General features: G+C 42.5%; 1 long non-coding RNA gene across 1 annotated transcript; it reads right to left on the reverse strand.

The window, feature by feature from the left end:
* Nucleotides 1-12,830: 12,830 nt before the first annotated feature.
* LOC119045965 (uncharacterized) lies at nt 12,831-22,225 on the reverse strand. Its single transcript, XR_005081883.2, has 4 exons — nt 22,160-22,225; nt 16,338-16,475; nt 15,860-15,985; nt 12,831-13,450 (listed from the first exon to the last, which is right to left on the reverse strand). It is a non-coding gene; the product is annotated as an uncharacterized LOC119045965 (long non-coding RNA).
* Nucleotides 22,226-22,764: the final 539 nt, after the last annotated feature.

Genomic DNA, 22,764 nt, shown 5'->3' on the forward strand with positions numbered 1-22,764 from the left:
TCTACCCAGTGACACAGAGGACTGGATGGATTTGCGCTCCCAGGAAAGGAACTGGGGGATGTCGAAGAGGAAGAGAAGAAGCTGGAGTGGTCTCCTGGACGACCAAGGGAAGAGCAATCAATTCATTCACCAATAACAAAAATAACTCTAAGAGTCTCAGTTGTGTTCCCCCCAAAACTATAATTTTTACAAATACAATTTTGATTAGTCTGAAGTGTTACTTTCCTCACAATGTTCCAGAACAAAGCTTGCCCTTGCTCTCTCTGCCCCAGAGGCCACTCATACAACCAAGAAGCCTGGGTGTGCTGAGAGGACCTCCGAGCTGCAAGGTGACCTTCCCAGGACAGTGAGTCTACAAGGGTTTTTATATCCAAAGCCTGAATTGCTTTGATTTTTTCCCCCCTGAAGCTTGTGTCCAAGTGTGTCAGTGAATTCAGAAATGGTCATCTTTTGAGATATTTTGGAAATGAAGGAATTTTCTAAAGTGAGGAAAATAGGTAGATGTAGCTGGTGGGGAAAAGAAGTTTTAACCTCCTCCTTTGCTTCATAGTTTTCCCTTTTCTTTTTTTTTTTACCATTTTAGTGCCCTCCCCCAATATTCTCTGAGGAAGTAATGCTCAGGAGGAGGACTCCCGCCAAGATGGAGGCGTAGGTGGAAACACTGTGTCTTCTCGCACAACCAAGTTTAAAGACAACAAAGTTTTAGCAACAAAAATGCAGCCAAACCACAGAAAATTGAAATATACAGAAGTCCTACAACAATGAACCGTTCAGCCAGACCAGAAAGAGGGGCAGAGCCAACAGCGAAGCGGGGTTGGGCAGGAAAGATCCACCAGACCTACCCAGGCCCACAACCCAGGTGCGCAGGCAGCCGTAGGCGGATCCCAGGTGTAGGGTAGCAACCGGTGGACCCACTGAGGGTGCAAGGCGGCAGGCTGATCTCAGTCACACATTCGCACGAAGATAAACCAGGCAAAGGAGCCAGCAGTGAGACAGACCTTGCAGGCCCCAGCGGTGGGAAGCAGCAGAGGGGAGACTATTGTCCCTCTCTGACCCTGCCCCCACACACAGCGTCACAACCCAGCGACCTGGGTGGCCCCGCCCTGGTGAACACCTAAGGCTCCCCCGCTTTTATGTAACAAGCGTGAACAGACCAAAACATGGCTCAAGAACAACTCAAAGCCCCAGAGCTGATAAATCTAAGTGAACAAGAAATTGCCAACCTACCAGATGCACAATTCAAAACACTAGTGATCAGGATGCTCACAGAACTGGTTGATTTTAGTCACAAGTTAGAGGAGCAAATGAAGGCTAAACTAATCGAAATGAAGGGAAATGCACAGGAAACCAATAGTGATGGAAAGGAAACTGGAACTTAAATCAAGGGAGTGGACCAGAAGGAAGAAAAAAATGACCAAACAGAAAAATGTGAAGAAATAAGAATTCAAAAAATATGAGGAGTGGCTAATGAACCTCAAGGACATCTTTAAATGCTCCAACATCCAAATTATAGGGGTACCAGAAGGGGAAGAGAAAGAGCAAGTGGAAATCTTATTTGAACAAATAATAAAAGAGAACTTCCCCAATCTGGCAAAGGAAATAGACTTCCAGGAAATCCAGGAAGCACAGAGTCCCAAAGAAGTGGGACCCAAGAAGGAACACACATATGAAGAAGGCACATCATAATTACATTAGCCAAGATTAAAATGAAGGAGAGAATCCTAGAAGCAGCAAGAGATAAGGGGACAGTCACCTACAAAGGAGTTCCCATCAGACTGTCAGCTGATTTCTCAAAAGAGACCTTACAGGCAAGAAGGGGCTGGAAAGAAGTATTCCAAATCATGAAAACCAAAGACCTACAACCAAGATCGCTCTATCCAGCAAAACTTTCATTTAGAATGGAAGGACAGATAAAGTGCTTCTCAGATAAGACCAAATTCAAGGAGTTCATCATCACCAAGCCCTTATTATATGAAATGTTAAAGGGACTTACCTAAGAAAACAAAGATAAAAAAGATGAACGGTGAAAGGACAGCAAACTCACAGTTATTAACAACCACACCTAAAACAAAAGCAAACTAAGAGGACAGCTAGATCAGGAGCAGAACCATAGAAATGAAGATCACATGGAGGGGTAGCAACAAGGGAGTGGGAGAAGGGGGGAGAAGGTACAGAGAATAAGTAGCATAGACGGTAGGTAGAAAATAGATAGGGGGGAGGGCAAGAATAGTATGGGAAATATAGAATATACAGAACTTGAGACATGTGGTCATAAACTAAAGGGGGGGAATGGTGGAGGAGGGGGTGTGCAGGGCAAAGGGGAATGAAGGGGGGAAATAGAACAACTGTAATGGCATAATCAATATTATATATATATAAAGATGAGGATAAAAAACCATATTCTTGTTATCAACCTCCTCTGTGAAAGCAACCATTGCCTCCCCGCTCCCAAGACAGACAGGGGAGCTGGAGCTGCCAAGTGTCTGTGGGTTTAGGGTCTCTCCTCGCCCAGAAGAGGCAATGATTTAAGAGACCCAAGGCCCTCCCCACGGCATCACAGATGACAGGTTTCTGAATAGCATGTCTTGGACAGTTTGTGAAAACTGTCCTAAACAGCTTACGAGTTTCTTCCACGTTCCACATTTAAAAGAGCCTGTTAACACTGAGCCGCATGAAAAAATTATACTCCAGAGGGATTCCCGCCCCCCTCCGTGATGTGATTAACATCTGAAACGACTCCCATTATGCTCCAGTGAGGAAAACTTGAACATTAAAAAGAATGTACTTGTTTTGTAATCTGCACTTTCATTTCCAAAAGACCTTTCATTCCAGGTCTAACTCTGTAAGATCCTCCAGTGCTGCTTTTTCCAGGCTGCATACTTTGATGTTAGTGTCCATCTCACTGGTGGACGGCCACGAGTTCTAAAGCGCTTTGAAAGCAGTTCTGGCCTGCTGATCGGAGGGACACATGAGCTTCCCATGTCCACCCTTTGATGATGAGAATCTCTGACAGGGTTTGGACACTCAGAGGTTTGCTTACAGTTGCTCTGCCAGGGCTCCTCATCCGATTTCGGCCGTTTATCTTTTTTCCAATCTTTATTTTTAGAAAACACTTTTTCCTTTTCCTTTGATCTCTGTATGCTCTTACAGTGATTTTTAATTTAATAGTCACCCAACAAAAACTAATTTAGAAAAGAGACATCAATTCATAGAAAAGAAAAATTTCCATGTTGAAGTCAGGCAGATGCTATAGTCAGATCCTATGACTTGGCTTGAAGAAGCTGCATACAATCCCTCTGAGTTGCCCCAGTTTCCTCATCCATAAAATGGGATTAATCATAAGTGAGGCAGGGTTTCTAAGAGAGAGCTTCAAAAAAACCAAACCAAAACAAAAAAACCCAACCTTGGTGTTGACACAAAGACTCAAACCTTTTCTGATTTCATGTTAGTGAGCCATCTATAAACACAAAACTATGGGGGAATTCTTTATGCTAATGCTTCTTATACCAAGTGCATTAGTCAGTTACTACTAAAATAATGCTGCATAGATGCTAAACCCCCAAATCTTAGTAACTAGCATATTTGAAAATGAAATACTTATTTTTCTTATTTGTGGCGGGGTTCGGCTGATTTCAGCTGTGTTAAGCGAGGGTTAGCACCAGGTTACAAGTATTGGGTCAGCCCAAAAGTCTGTATGCTTTTTTTTCTGTAAAATAAAGGACACATTTTTCAGCTTCACCAGTAACTTTATTGAGTTGGATATTTTGAGGATATCAGCTATGTCCGCATGGTATGATGCTGATTGTTCTCAGTTAATGTTTCAACTTGATTGCTACCGACTTCAACTGGTTTACCCAACCATGGGGCATCGTCCAGTGAGAAATCTCCAGCAGGAAATTTTTCAAACCAGTTTGACACATTTGATCAGTCACAGCACCTTCTCCATACACTGCACAAGTCTTTTCTTGCATTCTAGTTGCTTTTTTTCCTTTCTTGAAATAATAAAGCATGATGTGTCAAAAATGTCACTTATTTTCTTCCATCTTCAATATTAAAATGGCTATACAAAATTCACCAACTTTGTGAATTTTGTGAAACAAAGTTTTTTTTTAATGCATGCTGATACAACTGTCACAATGCAATCTAACAAAAAATTGTTTCAAATGAAGTTGAAGACAACTGGGCACTACGACAGCCATCTTATGGAAAAAACCAAACGAACTATCCGGCCAACCCAGTAGCTTCAGTCTGCTCCCCAGATCTGCGTTCCTGGATTGGAAGCTACACGGGAAATGGGTTTTTAGTTTGGTTATATTCTGTTTTGGGGACCTGGGGGGTATTTTTAATGATGTATCACAGGACTTCAAAGGCCAAACCAAATCCTGAACACACTTATTTAAAGCCTCATCTCGTGTCACGTTCACTGACATTCCAGTTAAGTCCATCCTCCACAGGGCAGTGAAATATGCGCTGCCTCCTCTAGAGGAGGTTCTGCAGAGCTCCGCAGCCACGAGCACAGAGGTATGAATTACCAACAAAGAGGAAGTGAAGAACCGAGAACAGCAGTTCAGCACAGTCGCCCTCACAGACATCATTCGCTCTGCTCCCTTAGGAGAGGTACTCTCCTATTGCCCCTGAAAACATGCCAAAGCCTTACCAGTTATGACGCCAGACTCGTAGTTTAGGATCTGTGCTATACATTGGGGCCAGACACGGCTCTTCTTGATCCAGATATTTATAAACAAAAAAGACAAAGAATCTGTCACCTTACAGGCCAAAGTATAATCATGAGACAGGGACAAGGAATAACAGTAAATTATATGGTGATCACTGGTATACAGGAACACCAAAATCCTGTTACGAATATATTGACCAGTTTTCCCAGAGTTTGGGGCATTCCTTTACTCAGCACTAGCTCTGCGCCCTGGGACTAATAATGCCCAGTGCACCGTTTTCTGTGGCTCCACTCTGCCTCAGGACCTTTCTTTTCCTTCATTCTTCGTGGCCACACTTTGAGTACGAGAGAATATGAGCAGCTCTCTCTCTCCTACAGACCTCTTTTAATCTGGACTCTTGGAACTTTTGCAAACACAGCTCTCAAAGGCCTGTTGGCTTTTGATGCAGTCAATTACTGGCAATTCCATGTGCCAAAGGTCACACATAAGTTTTGTGAGGCATGTCTTCGTAAACTTAACTATAAGCACTTTGGGTGCATCAGGCCTCAGAGGGACTACTTATTCATTCACTCTTCTACAAGTCAGTTTTTCCAGGTAGAAGCACCTACTGTTGACAGTGCTTGGAGGTTTGTCTTAATAACGTTGTACCTGGATTTTGTCATTTCCCTGAGAGTTTTTTCAGTAGTTCTTTCAAGTAAAAGGTATTTTTTAATTTTATCTTTTACTGTTTGGAAACAATTTTATTTATCCACCATACAGCTTCTGGAATTTCTTGGCTCTCTACATTCCTCTCCATTTTGACTACAAACTGGCCAATTTTTTTCTGAGCTCATCACTTTCTTACCGTGCTTTTTCAAATGCAGTGAATGGCAGCCTGTTCACATTACCAACATTTGATTCAGAACCTCCGTGTCCAATGCCACAAGTTCATGTAGGTACATTTTTTTTTGCCTTCATGTTATTGAAAATGACACTTTGGCAAATGTTTTACTACCACATAACAAGCTGCCTTTTTCCCAGCCTCCTACAACATTTTGCCTTCTCTCATGAGAGATAATGCAAAGTCACAGGAAACAAGCCTGGCTGTATAATTCAATAATAGAGACGGAGTGAAAAATCGGGGAGAATAATCCAATTTATCCGCTGATCTAAATCAACACAAACTTTTAAATTTGTTAAAACACTCATTAAAACAACAAAACTCAAAGAAACAGCATTAACAATATAATACTGTCTTGCTTATTCCAAATCATAACTCAAAATTTGATACACCCTTACTGTGAACTGGAGGTTTTGCGATGCCATCATTCATTTCATTCAATAGGCCTGTCCTGGGTGTATATGTGTCATTTATAGATTAGGTTTTCTTGTGTGCCTTTCTCATTAGTCACCTCAATAAAGTAGCACAATGAGATTTAGTGGGTGTGACTCTTGTGTTATAAGTAATATTTGATTATAATCCAGAATATGCTCCTGTGTTTCCTGTCTTCTCAGCCTATTGATAGGGATGCTATTGACTGGGAATGCCTGAGGGCACGCACTTGGGCCATATTACTTGTAGAAGACCACACAAACATTTCCCCCAACCAGAACCAATGTGATTGGACCAGCCCTTGAGGTTATTACTACGATTGCAAGATGCAACACATCTCACCAAGGACCATCAAGGAACTTACAAAAAACAAGGTTTACTGTTTGCAGGTCCTTGAGGGTACACAGCAAACCAGAGGGCCACACAATGAGGTAGTGGGTAGAGAGAGGAGGGAGGGAGCATGAACTTGGGGATAAAATTTAATTGGGTTCAAAGGTGGGGTACCTAAAATTCTGTGGGTTCATTCTTTATTGGTGAAAACATAAGAGTAGAAATTAGGGCTTGGGAAGAGAAAATCAGGGTCACCCAAGTGGTCAGTTCTCCCAGTTACCAGGAGCTTTTAAAACAGAAACTTCATGGGTGGGGCCACCTAGTTCCTTATCAAACTGTTTAGCTAGTAACTGTGTGATGCAACTGGCAATATGTTTATTCATGATGGTGAATTTGGAATGGACGCTTCTGCAATCAAAAACTTAATGTCAGGCACTTACACTACATCGTGTTGAACATTTTAATATTATTTTTTTATGCGAAATCACAGCACCACTCATGGACCAGTGAGACTATGGTCTGTGGATCCCTCAGCTGAGAACATTGATATGAAAGGTTATTGGGGCTTATAAATTACATGACATTGTTTAAAGGGCTTAACATAATACTTGAGTAAGTGCTCAATAATTTTCAGTTTCCTTCCCTTCCCTTTTCACTTTATAGATTAGAGTTTCATGGTCCACTGTGAGCATTAATTTGTTCAGCTCTGCCTTCAGGTGGAACATCTGTATAAATCCAGCTTTGTGAATATTTTTAAACTGAGAGCTTTTCCATCTGTTTTGGAGTTATAGCCATCCACATTATCCTCACTTGCGCTCTTAATGATACATGTGTGATGGAAACAAGACATTTTAATGTGTAAGTGTTCATAGCCTCCCCACTCCTGTCTGTACAGATTCTACCCTCTTCCACCCTCTGAGGCGTTCCGTCTTTGCCAGTCTAGTTCTTGATATTTTTGTGATGCAAAATTAGAAGACAGAGTTACCAGGCCAGAGATACATGAAGAAAGGGGAAGAGGTTTTGGATTTCTGGGTCAGCCCTGGGTTCTTTCTTGTAGAGAATCCAGGTAATGAGCAAAGCAGAAATGCAGCTCAGTTCTAAACTGGTCTAAAGACGAAAGAGCTTTAGGTGGAGGCCGGAGGAAGGAGACTGAAAATGTAATGTCAGGAGAAGTGGGGGAGTTTTAGAAGACTCTGGAATAAACACAGAGCCTGAAAAAGTATGGAAGAGAGCTGGTATTTTTTAAAGTATTATTGCGGGTTATAACATAAACCTCCTTAATATTTTTTGAGAAATACACATAGAATATTAAAATTCCTTATAAATTACTTAGGGCTACTGGAGTATAATTTCTTCAAATGGAATGCCATGTTAAAACTCATTTATCTGAACACCCCCCCCCCACCACCATGCCACATACATACATTTGGGTCACATGCTGTCCTTCCTAACTGAACAGCCAGCATCAGCATTCCACTTTCTCTGTAAAGCTCAGCAAAATCACTAAGGTTCGTTTTCTAGAGTTTCTTCTGTGTATTTTGTGTAAAACTTTCATCTGAACATTCTTTCAAGAAGAGAAAGTTACTAATATTGATATTACCTGTAAACACAGGTGCTCTTGTCAGACTTCAAAATCCATTTTAAAACTTATAAGTGAGGTGATTTTATGCACACATACATAGTTACATGGTGTTGAAGAGAGCTAATTGATCCTCAGTCCATGCTCCCTTATCTAGCCACACAGCTCGAGATTGGATTTCCCAGCCTCCCTTGCAGCTAGTTGTCCATTGCATTCTTTGTGCCAGTGGAAAGTAAGTGGAGGTGATTATGTAAGTTCCATATCAGAAACTTAAAACAAAGTTGTTTGCTAACCCTTTCTGCAGGGTATATTGTGGACAAGGAGCTGAGTCAGTTTCAACCACCTGGATAGAACAAGACCATAGTCACGACAACTCCAAGAACCCAGGTCTCTCCATGATCTTTTGCCCACCAAACCTAGGCAACCACTTCCCTCCAGACTACATGAGAAAGAGGTACACTTCTATTATGTTTTAACCAATGACTTATAATAGTATCTGTTAGTACACCTTAACCTACACCATAATCAATACATTTAGGATATGTTGCTTTCAGTTAGGGAGTTACTGACTAATGAATGGGTAATATAACTTATATGTACTACTGTCTGTATTATGTAAACATTCTGTTGTAGTAAAATCTATAATTATCAGAGTCATCATCAGGGTCAAGAGGTACCATGCACTGGAAGGAAAATTTATCTCTTCCTCTAAAATGATGTTTGGTCAATTAAAAACTGAAACAGATTCATAGTCACAGAGAGTGAACTGGTGGTTGCCAGAGGGGAGGGTGGTTGGGGAAATGGGTAAAAGAGGTGAAGGGGTTAAACAGTACAAATTGGCAGTTACAGAAAAGTCATGGGGATGTAAGTAAAGCATAGGGAATGCTGTCAATAATATTTCAATAACTATGTATGGTATCAGTTGACCCCAAATGAAAATATTGAAGGGAACACTTTGTAAAGTATATGATTATGTAACGACTAAGCTGAACACCTGAAACCAATACCAAATAAAATTGAAAATAAAATGACAAGAAAAATCAGAAAGCATAATAAATAAATAACAAGTTACTCAATAAATAATTTTTGCTGAATGAATAAATAATCATAAATTAAAATATGTGCTACATGAAGTAAAGCTCCTGGGCTTGGCTCAAAAGATCTAAATGGCAACTTTAGGTACAACATATAAAACATTATTTGGTTTTTGAAACACAAATTTCTGTATATGAAGTTTCTGTGTAGGAAGTAATTTGGCATATTCATGATATGAAATAGAAAAAAATAAATTTCATTAAAAGGTAGTAAAATACATCTAAATCTAGTTACGAAATGTGGACTAAAACTGATAACTAAAACAACTCAGTAATTACAGGCTAGGCTGCCATTGTGCATCCACAGTCCAGCCACTGTGCTACAGAAATAACTGTCTTAATTGGTTTTACAAGTATTTCTCTATACCAATAATACCAAAAAGGTCATTATTCTTATTCTTACCCATGTCCCCATCCCTCTCTATGATGATAAGCTCTCATTGGGTGCCATTAGTTCTCCTAGAATAAGAAGAGAAAGACTGAACTAAGCTATAGCCAGGCCACTTACAACCTTGCCGTGGAAAGTGCGGTCCTCGGGCCACCAGCACCTCCCAGGAGCACATCAGGAATGCAGGACGTGGGCTGCAGGGCATCAGAATCGGACTGGAATACCATCCACCAGGTGACTGCACGCATGCTGCAGTTTGAGAGTGCTGCTTTTCAGTTTTTGACATCGAGTAGCAAATATACTACTTTAAGCTCATAGTGAGGCCTAAAACACAAACTACCTAAATAAAATACTTCTAATCCTAAACTATCCACAGAAATGCAGTAATTGAGGTTAAAAATCTGGAAACCATAAAAAGAACTAAAATGAAAATACATGTAAAATGCCCTAGTGTTGCAGCCCCTTAATAAATTGTTGTCTCAAGGAATAAGGTGATCAGTTTTGTCAGAGTTCAATACACTGTGTAGGATCCCCCAAATAGCCCTACAGATGTGGCATCTTAGTGTTAGGATTTGTCACTAAAAATCTCATACTTAATCCCAGAGGTGAGCCTACTCCAGGCTGCTTTCTCAGTAAAAAGAAGGCTGAGGCCATGAAAGGGGAAAAACGTGGTCCTGGGACACACAGAGGGTGAGGCAAAAGCAGGTTTGCAGTTGTGAGAACATAAAGCACAGAGTTTATTTAATAAAAATAGTTACTTTCATTAAGTATTATATTATTTTCTATACAAACAACTGTAAACCTTCTTTTGCCCCACCGTGTATTACAGCTGCCTGCTGAATACAATGAAAAAACTTAAGAGCCGTTGCTCTAGACTAATTTTTCTCACGGTATGGAGCAAGAAACATATATGTTGGCATCACCACAGGGCCTAAGCCAAGAAAACCTGACTCTGAGCATGTCTTTGGGATTCAGAACCTGTATTTTTAACAGGTACCTGGGCTGCTGAAGGTGGCCCATAGGCACCATGTTGAAAAATGTAGCACCAAAGGAAATACAAAGCATTCTGTGGAGAGACCAGGCACTGGACCACAAAGCAGTTAAGTGGTGGCCTCATTATGTGCAATGCCCACAACCAGCTGTCTCCTCGGAAGTCTTGTTGAGGGGAAGAATTTGCCAAGCTGACTTTGCCCCAATGTATAAACCTCTGACCGTAAGTGAAGACATCCCTTCTTTAGGATTATTCTGTAATAATTGTCCCTGTTAAAATGAATGTTGTCTGGGTGGGCTTTAAAAATGAGTCTGCTTTCTGCAACTTTAGGTGTTGTGGTATGTGTTAATCATTGTAGGGTCATCAGAGGATAGTTATTTTTGGATTCATCTGAGGCCCCAAGTTTAATAAACTTTTAAAAATAAATAAGTAAAAAAGTAAGTACATAGATAGCATACCCTTTATAAAAAAACACTCCCAACAACCAGTACCACTGTTAGATCCAGGACAAGTGTCACTGCCCTGAACCCTTCTAAAAAGACCTCCATGACCTCCATCACCCCCACCCCCCCACCCACACGCATTGAGGAACGCATGGTGCCTCTGTCGTTGGGGATTCAGCACTCAATGGGATGTAGTGCGGCTTTAAACCCAAACATCTGCTCTGTGACTAACACCATTCAGGGCCCATGGAAATGCTTCTACACATCGTTTGCCTTGTATCCTTAAGGTAAAGGGTGATCACATTCAAATGTCATGAAGGTTTGCAGTCTACTGCTAAGAGCACTGGATGTGAACACTGCTTCCAAGAGCCCAGAGAAAAGACAGAGTAATCAACTCAGCAGATCCCCTGAAGGCAGTGTATCCTTACCTCCTGCAGTGCCGTTTCCTCTGGTGCCTGGCTTCATTTTATGTGGTACTCAATATTCAGTGAATCTTTACAATAGTTTCATCTGGCAAAACTATAACAGTTTGCAATATTAACCAATTCACATTGTTACTGCGTAGCCACATGAGGTTCCACTTCCTGCTGCCCATAAATTCCAGAAGCAGAGGTTGGTGAAAAAGAAGAGGAGTCTTTTATTTAAAAGCTACATAATTTTGGAAGAATAATGAATTTCTGCCTCAAAGCCATTCCCTTTAACATACCCAAAGACAAATAACCCCTCTACCCTTTGCTAGCTCAGTTCAAGGCTGTGCCTGGAATTCCTCCTCCCATTTAAAAAGTACCATCTTTTGGGATAAGCAAATAGTTGCAGCATTCAAGCTGCTTAGCAGTCCGGCTTCAGGCATCCATGTCTCAAATCTGTGTGCACCTGGCTGGGCGGGATCACTCAGCACGGCTCTGGTCACCAGGGCTGCCACCACTTCTCACGTAAAATGGAGCGTGGGGTTTGTGGCCTGGCCACGCGGCCTCCCGGACCTGCTGGCCCAGGGATACTTAGGCCCAGATCCCCGACCCAGCTGGCCAGGTGGTGGTAAGAGAGGGAGTTCCTGTGCACCCTCTGTTTAAACATCCTCCCCAAAACCCAGTGCACTGGGGGAGTGTCCAGCCTGCCTGCCAGTTGAGGCTAACGTCCATCATGCATGTCAGCCTGCGCAGCGTCTCTGCCTCTCTTCCTGCCGCCAAGATCTGGAAGTGGCTAGGAGGGTTTCTAGCCAGCAAAGGCGCAGCGTCTGTGCCGGGGACGGGGCATCACCCTGCTCACCTCCACCGTACACGTGTGTTACGGCTTTTCATCCCGTGCATACTTTGTGCAAGCTTTGTCACAGCCGCGTTAGTTGTTTACCCTTTGCGGGAGCGGGGCGGGTATGGAAGCCTGTCACATGGTTCAGTTACAATTTCTGCCTAGCACTCCGGTCAATCCCTCCTGCTACAACATCACTCCCTAATTTGTAAGTCTGTAGCTCTAGAGAAACCATGCATGAAATCTAATACCAGGGCTTTATACTGACAACCAACATTGAACACTTACCATTGCAGATAACTATATTTGTATAAAATGTTTTAAATTCTCAAAAAAATTAAATTTCAGTTTTTAAAAACATTAATAATTTTTTTCTAGTTTAATTTTATGTATAATTTGAATATTATAGAATAAAAATAGTATTTCATAAACAATATATTAAAATAAGTTTAACTAAATTTTTCTGTATTTGTTTTAATGTATATACTTCATGAAAATATATTAAAATTGTGGAACTGCATGTAGAATTACATTTTATTTGTAATCCTTCAGGACACAAATTACGACAAAAATTAATTATAATAATATAATCAGTAATTTTTGCTCAAAGGAAGATAAGAAAATACATTTAATAGAATAAAATACATAATAAATTATGAATTATGTCTCTTTCATTTTATTACTCATTTAAATATTGCCAGTCCAACAACAAAACATTCAGATACATGCAGCAATAATTAAATTGCTTTGTCATTGATATTTTCCCAACAAAAATCATACCTACACAGTTTCTGTTTTTTTGTCCTAGTGGTATGTTTGTCAACATGGAAGGATAGGGCCTGTTTTATTTAACAGTGTTTTGATTTAGACAAAATGATAGACAATTATAATCGATTAACAGCTTGATTTGTAACTTTTAAACATTTAGACATACGGAAGTGGGCATCCATTTATCTTCTTGCCTAGGGCTACACAAATGTTACAAACAGGCCTGAAAACTATTACGAATGGAAAAAAGACAAAACCAAACAAAACAGAAACAAAACAGCAAGAAGAGGGTTATGAACTTGCAGCGGCCACTACCATCTCCTTTGACTTCTTAATGCAGACTACTGGGCTTCACCCTGGCTGAGTGAGATGTGCCACTTCCAATCAGGCTGTGCCTACTCCTGCAATAAAACACCATCTCGGGACTGTTTCGGTTACTCCGGAGATGTTGTTTTTCATTGCCCACTGGGAAGAATGTTCTCTAGATTTAGGGAACTCACAGGAGACTCACAGTTACTGGCTTTTTAGTGTGAGTCCACACATGAAGATGAACATGAAGTACAGCCCTTTAGCTGTGCGAAGTCATCGTACTCCAGTGACACTGAAATTGCACTTGCTCCTCACCTAGGAGAAAGATCACATACAGAAGTAAAAATGAACATGCTGGCATTGAACTTCCTCTGTTACATGAGAAGCCAAAAGATGTGCAACTACATAGTTAGCTGTGCCTACAATTACGTACGTAGCCAAGTGTTTGCAGCTCTTCCTCTCTCTCCTTCCCATGCACCTTCAAAGAGGCCATGCAGTTTGGCTCGGCACACAAGTTCTGGTGCATGCCTGACTTCATTCAAATACTGGGCCCATCAGTTATCGACTTGTGTTTATGGCAATTCTATGCCAAGGTAGCCTCTTCTACAATATGGATTCCAGTGAGTACTTGCCCCAAAGGGTGGTTATGAGCATTTATATGGGTTAAGTGCTTAGAACAGTGCATGGGCAAGCAGTGCACGCTGTGTGTGTATTATTCAAATTTGTTATATGTTCTTAATTATGTCCCCACTTACAAGAGTCTGGAAGAGCAATATCAGGACATAAGTCTTATGTAAACTGCTACTGCAGATCCAAGGGAAAAAACCCAACAACATGGCATTTGCGTTTTACAAGGACCCCTTTATCCTATGCTTTGGGCTATTTAAATTATACCGTTAATTGACAAAACACCTTTTTCCTTTTCCCTTCCACTTAGCCCAAACTCCCATCTAAAGTGGGATTGGTGGTAGCTTACAATATCAGAGCACACTTAAGAAAGATTGATGAATTTCAAAACAAAGAGTTTTGACTGATGAGTTAGGATCACTGTGTAGTCTTAGGTGCAGACCTGACCTCTCCCTCTGCACCAGCTGCCTGCCAGTGGTTCTGTGGCCCAGATACCCAGGGAAGAATTAGTCTGCTTGTGCTGGGGATTACAAGAGGCTTCTCTGTATAAGCCTCAAGAATCAATACACCACCACACCTAACAGGTTTATTCTTGACTCTTCTCAGCCAATCCCCCTTCCCATTCTGCACCTTTGCACAGGAGGAGTGTGCAGGTAGGAGCCCCAAGGCAGGTTCAAGGAAGGCCTGGACAAACATAGGAGGAAAGGAAGAGCGTCAGCTAGCCTCACTGTGTTTATCTTACTGCATTTTTTTTCAAAAGAAGTCTTAAAAAGTTCTCTTGAAACCCAGAGGTTTTTGGCATAAAACTTGAAAAAGTCTGATGTAAGAGGTGAAAATGCTGTTTTCCAATCAGGCTCAAATTTCTGAAATAAGGATCTTTTTGCATCTTTTCAGGAAGGATGTTGGTAATATGGTTACAAAATTTTTAGCAGACACATAAAATGGCCCTTCTATCATCTTCAAGCTCCCTCATGTATTTCTACAGATGATTTACCAATTTGCTGGATTCAAGCAATCTTTATATCAGACACCCTAAAATATTTTAGATGAGGTGTATTTGTTTGCCTGTGCTTTCCTAACAGGCTTATACACTAGGCAAGGGGTGTGTTTTTTAAATCAAATTTGATGCTGTTCTTGGCACAGGATTTTGCATACAGGTGCCCCATAAATATTTATTGTTGATTATTAAAAAAGAAAACACTAAGAGAGTAGTTCCAATTGTGTGAGGGTTTTTTTGAAAGGGAGGAGTGAGCCAGAAAACAGTCACTCTTAACAATTATTTGCCATTTTCTGTGACTACAAAAAATATAAGCCTTAAAATTTAAACACCAATACAACATTTAAAGGTACATCAGTACCCTTTTAAAAAAGTGGATAAAATGAAAAAGAGCATAGTATCAAAAATATTATAAAAATAATTAGCCTGGTTCTCTCAACACAAGCAACACATTTTTAGGAGAAGAATGGCAAAAACACATTTCCATTCCATCTCTTCTCCCGTTCTCTCTGGTTGTGGCAGCCTTTCGTCATTAAACAGCACTTTTCTTAAGCCCTTCTGTGGTAACCGAGATCATCTTTGTACAGGTGTGCATTATGTAGGGTATAGGCTGAGCTCCTTCAGCCAGGAAACACCAAAATACAGTAACATAAACAAGGGGGATGTTTATTTGTTCCCCATAACAGACCAGAGCTGATCATTCTACGTCTGGACCAGCAAACAGCCTCAGGTCAAATGTAGCCTGTTCTTATTTCTGTTTGTAAGGTAAGAATAGTTTTTACATTCTTAAATGGGTGAAAAGAATCAACAAAAGGATAAGGATAATGTTTTGTGGCAAATGAAAATTATATGAAATTCAACCTTTAGTCTATTAAATACAGTTTTTTTCTTTTTGGACCACAGCAACACTCCTTCACTGAATCATTCATAGTCAAGCATTCGTTCATTCAAGGCAAGTATTCACTCACAGTCAAATCGTTATCCAGGACTGCTTTGACGCTACAATGGTGGAGCTGAATAACTGCAACAGGACAATATGCCCCACGAAGTCTAACGCATTTACTACTATGCAGCCCTTTACAGAAAAAGTTTGCCAATACCACGCTAGGTAGCTCTCACTCCTGTGGTCCATTCGAAGGCCCAGGGTTCTTATTCTTGCAGTTCTGCTGTTGTTTAAGTTTCTGTCTAATCAGTGGTTGTGAGCCACGGCCACACCTGTGTTCCCGCTGTTGGTAAGAGGGACAAGTTAAAAATAAGGGCAAGCAATTTCTTTTTAAGCATGTGAAGCAGAAGTTGCACACATCACTTTTGCTCACAAGGATTCCTTTGTTGGATTTATTAAAATACACTACACATAATGAAAGCAAGGAAGATGAATTTTGGGTTGGAGGTGTCAGGCAAAAATCAATTGAGTACCTGAAGTCCATTGGGTTGAATATACAGAGTCATTCTAGCCTATGGTCAGAAGTCTTCGCTGTATTTATTAAAATGGATGTATTTACATCCACTTTTGGATGTAAAGCAAATTGATGTTCAGGCTAGAATAATTTTCTGGAAGGAGTTCCAGTATTTCTTTACCTGTTTTCAAACTGAAGCGTTCCTCAGGATCTCAGTGCATGGTGCATTCTCAGGTGGGTAAAGTCCTGGAGACTCGCGGTGCCAGGGGACAGCTGGGGTGCTGGAGCACTGGTTCCTCTTCAGGTCCCGTCCCGAGCTCTGTGAAGTGGCACAAGACATTAACCCATTTGGATCTCAGCTCTACTAACTGCTTATTATTCGTATTGTCTGCACTTATATGAAGCTAATGTCTTTTAGAAATGGTGGTGACAAAGTACTTGCATTTCTGTCTGGAGTGAATTTGACTAAAGTACAACCATATTGAAGGTTCTCATCCCGACTGGCTGCTTTGTGAAAAAAAATTAATTCCGATTCCGTAGAAAAACTGAACAAGAAGATAGATGCAGTTTACTTTTTCAAATCGTAGATGCAGGGGCCTACCACTGTGTTGAATAATCTTGTATTGCTCCTCGCCAATTATCACCTCGTCCTGTGATGTGTCGGAAAATCTGGGCGCAGCCTACTCTGCTCTGGAGAACATGGCTGCCTGAAATCGCTCTGCTGCTTCCAAGCAGGGCACGAGCACACAGCAGCACCTCCTGGAGCAACACTGAATTAGCCTTCTAATTGGAACCATTACCAGGCAATGCACATTATTATTTCGATACTTGACGTGTTCTGAAATTAGGACGGAATAATACTGAAAGTCTTTAGAATGCAAGATGCTTTTTAAGTTGTGAGGTCTATTGTAAATTTGTTACAGTCTATTGGTGTTTTGCATCTCTCAAAGCCTTGTCAGACTAACCTACATATGGAAAGGAATTCACCACATACATTAGAAAAGTTGTTTCCAATCAATGGGGGGAAACTCTTTAATAAGTGCCATAAGAATAATTGTCTATTCAATTGAAGAAGAAAAAAATCAAATTAGATTTTTGATTTTACAACACAACATATACAAATTAATTTCAGAAGGATTAAAGAGCCAAGTGAAAATAGTTGTTTTAAACTTTTACAAGAAAATATAGGGAAGAAAACTTTCCGAGGAAAACACAAAATCCAGAATCTATAAAAAAGACAGACTTATTGACCTATAGTCATGTTTAAACCTTCAGTAAAGCAAGAGACAAGTAGGTAAAAGGCAGACATTAGACCAAGTTACATATTTGCAATATATAAAGCATATAAATCATGGACAAATGGTTTACAAAAAAACTCCATCAATTACAAGGCATCTAATAAGAACATAAGCAATGACTATAAGCAACTTTCTTCTATTAAGAGATTAAAAATGGCTCATAAAAAATGAAAATGCTATCAACCCATGAGACATTATCCCCCCCCACAGGCAAACATTATGAAGACCAACACACACAATGGTGTGTAAGCCTAGGAGGTACTGAGGACTTCCGTGTGTTACTGTGCGTGTGAGTCGGAAGGAAATTTAGAAATATCTCTAAAATTTTTTTAAATCTTGTTTCCTTCCATCCAGCAATCCTACATCCGTATAGGTATTCTTAGGGAAATATTGACGCTTGTGCAGAAAGAATCACATACAAGAATATTTCATGTTCATAATAGTGAAAATTGGAAAGACAGAAATGTTCATAGGGGAATGGCTAAGTGGATGACGGAACATTATATAACAGTTAAAAAGGGGTTATATGTATATGTGCTATTATGAACATTCTCCATAAAATTATGGAGTGAAAAAGCAAGTTTTAGTTTAATAGTTCTCTGTGTGAACCACACGTAAAGCGTGGTCTTACTTATTTAAAAAGACTAATAAAACAAACTTATAATGTTTTGTTTATATTCATGTTTGGGAATGCACAGAAAAAGGTAAAAAAGACGCACATCGGACCAGCTATGGCCGTCTCTTGGTGGTTGCCTCTGAGAAGCGTGATTGGGTGGAGCTGGCGGAAGAGGAACTTCCACTTTGTCCCCTTGTTCTTTGATTGCTTGAGAGTGAATTTGTGGAGAAGACCCTCTCCGAGAGAATTTATTCTGTATTATTTATGCAATTGCAGTATAAATAAAGGAAAAAGGCCTCAGGAGGTATTTGTGGGCCACCCACCCATTCTACTCGTTTGCTCACACTGCAAACCGTGCCTTACAACGCATGTGTCTCTACGGGTTGCTAGCCAAGCGTCAGGTGAATCTGCTATTTGTTTACAAGTTTACTCGTTTTTACCCTTCGGCCAGGGAGTGACAGTCGTTCTCTGCTTTGTAATTTATGTCATTGCCTTTAAGTAATAACTGGAAAAGAGAGTTTAAAAGCAATCATTATTTTCAAAAATTATAACGAATATTTGTTGTGAAATATCAGGTTCCTTGATAACATATCAACATGCTAAAAATGAAGTCTCCTTTTTTCCCCTTCATTAGAAAGTAAAAATTATATTTATAACTATACTTGAAGCCCAGTAGAATGAATTTAGATTTCTACCAAATGTTCTTACTTAACATATTTCTAGCTTTAGCAATGTGTAGGTTTCACATAAAAAAATTCTTGATGAGAGTGTGAGGAAAGTTTATGGAAAACTTAATAATATTCATTTTACATTTCAGTAAATTCATGTTAAACCAACATCAAATTAACCAGAATTAAGATTAGGGATCAAGTCTTCTGGCTCTGGCCTATTTTTCTTCCCGCCACATTAAGGCAATCTCCCACAAACTACATACACTTTCTTAAATCTTTCTAAAGATTTAAGTTTCTAAAGAAACTGAAAGTTTTACTTCTGAGAATTATAATACAGCATTTGATATACTGAGATTGGAATAACATAAGAAGCTGAGTAAAACACAATTTAGGAAAATGTGACATTTAAGATAATGATAAATGTATCTAAACAGTGAATTAAAATAAAGATATTTTACTCTTACATAAAGGATGAAATGCAGAAATAAAAGTTTGGTCTATCACAAAATACACGCTCATTTGTATATTAGAGGAAACTTCTCCACACAATTTCATTTTAAAATAGACCCTCCACTGTTCTATCACTTTAAAATGAATTCTAATGACTAAATTATAATGTAATGACCATATATTAATTTTCAGTGACTTAACCTGAGGCTCAGGTATATATTATTTTTCCAGTAAATAATAATAATAATAAGTACATTTTGCAGAAAGATTTTTGCTATACATTTACATCCGGTTTTAAGAACACAAATCTTATATGTAAATATATCTTTAATTAATGTTCTCTAAATGCATTTAAAATTGTATAAATAGGGTAAGATCAAAACAAGAAAATTAATTTGTCCTCTACTAGCCTATATGAAAGCATACATCTCCATATTTCACCACAGCAGGTCTTGTGAAAATGGAAGCAACTATATACATGCCTTCTGCTTTGCCCGGCACAGCTGACCAAGTACATGTTAGAGGGAAACGTTGCAGCTGATTTCATGGTCATGTCTGGTGACCGCCATCGTGGTCGTGAAGACCAAAGAGGGGGGAGCAGGATTCTTTCGTCCTGTGAGTTACCAATTAGAACTACTTCTGTCGTGCAACTTATTCGCAGCAAGTCGAAACTTGGCGAGGTATCCTGGACTTTAAATCCTCACAGCGAGGTTTGTCTACCTATGCCTGCACTGAGCCCACACCGCAGCTAGTCAAGTGCAGCTCCAAGACGAGGTGCGCGCTCTACAAGTGCAAGTTGTATCATGAAAGAGAACCAAGGACATCGGGAAACGTGATCAAATGATTATATTTATCTGTCTGGTAGTCAAAAATGTAAACTTACGTCCCTTTCCGCTTTAGATTGTGCAATTTCCCGATTTGCTGCCACGTATTTTGGGAGGTAACATAGAAAATTCGGGGGTCTGATTTGTCTTGGAAAAATAGCTTTAGTATATGTTTTAACAACTTCCAGGCCACCTAAACATGGATAGGCGAGCCACTGCCCCAGCGCTGCCAGCCACCTTTAGAGGAGAAAGGGACCATGCCTTTCAGGTTTGGGTAACTCTACTTTCGCTCTTAAAAACATAGGAAAGGTGTCGCTGCAGCAGCGAGGCCAGTGGCGAGAAAGGAGGCGTCTAGGTGCTTGAGCCTCGGGTTGCACCCAAACCACAGCTTCGCTACTCTTATATTTGGGGTGAAGGTGAGAAGCCAAGTATCATCAATAAGAGAATCTGATAACCATTCTCTCCCCTTGCACTGTGTCCCCTTTCTGATTCTTTTAAGTTCTGTTCACTTTGCTTCATGCAGAACCCTGGCCTTAGGGTCGCCCTCTCCTCCATACCTGGGCACAGTGGTCTCGCCTAGCCCCAGCCTTGCCCGAGGCGAAGGCAGCCACTGCAGCGCGGCCCCGGAGGGTGAATGTGTGCCTGGCTTTGAGACAGCCATGACCTCAGAAACCTAGTAACACCAGAAAAAAGGCTCCCGGGGCTCAAACCTCTCGTACATACGCTCACGCGCTATAGGCACAAACCCGAAGTGGTTGTGCCTGTAACTTCACTCCAGCTAATCGCGAGGAAAATAAAAGGCGCGCTGTAGTGGTCTCACCCACCCAGCCACTTGTAGTGAAATTTCCGACACTGGAGCCAGCTAAGACACGGGATTTGCACCGCAGCCTCTCGGCTCCCAGAGTCCGAGCCCGGCGCTATTTGAGGCCTCTCCGAGAATTTCTCCCCTAAGTGCGAAGGAAGTAGCCCCTTAAGCTCAGCGCCTGCGAGGCCGGTGGAGCTGGGAGCCGGGCCTGGCTAGGGAGGACTCTGCAGGCTGGGGTCTCCCCGCGGCGCCGGCTGTGGCATCCCCTCCGCGAGGGTTAACTGCCATCCGCACAGCCGGGCGGCGCAGAAGCTTCCTCTCGACGGCCCGGGAACGTGGATACCGCGCCCGCAGGATGTTCGCTGGCTGGGCCAAACAGTCAGGAAACATGAGAAGGCCTCGATATTCCTGTTCCCGGGCCGCGCGCGCCTGTCTGGGTAAATAAAGCCGAGACGACGGCGGTGGAGGCGGTGAGCGCGTTGGAGCCCGCGCGGAAAACATGAGGCGGGGATGGGAGTGCGCCTAGCCTCGACGCGGGAGAGCCAGCAGCCCTGCCGCCGGCCGCGGGCCCCACTCTTCCAGGTACAGCCCTCGAGTCGCCGAGTCCCCGCGCGAAGCCTCGGGTGGGAGGCTCACTGTCCCCAGGCGCTTCAGCGCTCCTGGTCCTTCCCCTACCTCTCTCCGCAGTTCATAGAAGACGCGCATGGGTGGTCGCTAAGCCTGGCCGGAGGGTCTGCTAGGGCCTGGGAGCCCAGCTGCCCGCTCCTCCTTGGCTTTAAAATTATTCGCGGGTGTTGGGCGGGGCCGTCACTCTGGGAGGGAGCTCCACAAGTGACAATTAGGAGTGAATTAGGGTGAGTGGAAAGCACCGGAGCCGAGAGGAGGCGTGGGGTACCGCGCGTGGGCTCCCTAGAAGCTGAGAAGAGGCGGTTCCCACGCCCCCGGGACCCCTTGCGTCAGCATCCAGCTCTCGGACTTCTCTTGGCGGCTTCTGCCATGCCAGTGGACCCAAACCGCGCCAGGTGTCTCACTGCCACCTTTTGCAGGCTGGGGACAGCCGGAGAGGGGCCCGATCTTCCAAACTTCAGGGCGGATGCGCTGGGAAAAACACGCCTACATACAGGAGCACTGGGGTGGAGGAAGACTGTGAGGCTGGGGAAGGGTGTATTATACAAATGGAGCAGCGAGAACCGCAAAACACTAAGCGCACGGATTTAACAATAAACAAACAAACAACAACAAAAAACCCCCGAGTCCTGACCTTTGAACCGGGGTAGCGAGCACGGAAATTTGCTTTCACACTTGTCGACGAGCTAGTGTCGAAACCCCAGACACGTACCTGTCTGCGCGGGAGGGAGGACTCAGTCTTAGGGGACTCGGGGTTGCCAGCAGAGGTCTGACTTCAGGTCCCCATGAACACTGAAGGGAGCCGTCGTTTCGCCGCGGTCACGGCCCTACAAGTCGCGCGTGGCCGCTGCCGTGGTAGCCGGAGGGCGGGGCGAGGGGCGTTGGCGAGTGTGGGCGCTCGGCGAGGCAGAGGATCAGTGCACGGGTCCGGGGGGGCAGCCCACGCCGCGGTTGGGCGGGGTGAGGGGCGCTGGCAGCGAAGGGAAGGAGAGCGGCTCAGCTGCTTGGTGGCTCGAGGCGGGGAGATGGGGCGGGATGTGGTGGCCGCGCGCCTCTGGGCGGTCACTGGGCAGATCCGCGGCAGCGCGGACTTGCCGCTGACGCCTGTGCGCTGCCGGCAGAGGCTCCCGGCCACAGCGACTCGGGAGGTGAGCCGGAGGGTTTCTCGGACTGTGGCAGCCGCGGGCCCTGCGGTGCACGGACCGTGATTCCTCCTCTCCGAAAACGTTTGCAGCCTCCGAAATGGTTTCCCGAAACCCCGGAAAGGGGCGGGTGTGGAAGGGCTCCGAGCCAGGCTCGCACCCGCGCTGCGGAAGA

The sequence above is a fragment of the Artibeus jamaicensis genome, unplaced genomic scaffold (genome assembly GCF_021234435.1).
Source record: "Artibeus jamaicensis isolate MK-2021 breed Jamaican fruit bat unplaced genomic scaffold, CSHL_Jam_final contig_867, whole genome shotgun sequence".
In the NCBI taxonomy this organism is placed as follows: Eukaryota; Metazoa; Chordata; class Mammalia; order Chiroptera; family Phyllostomidae; genus Artibeus; species Artibeus jamaicensis.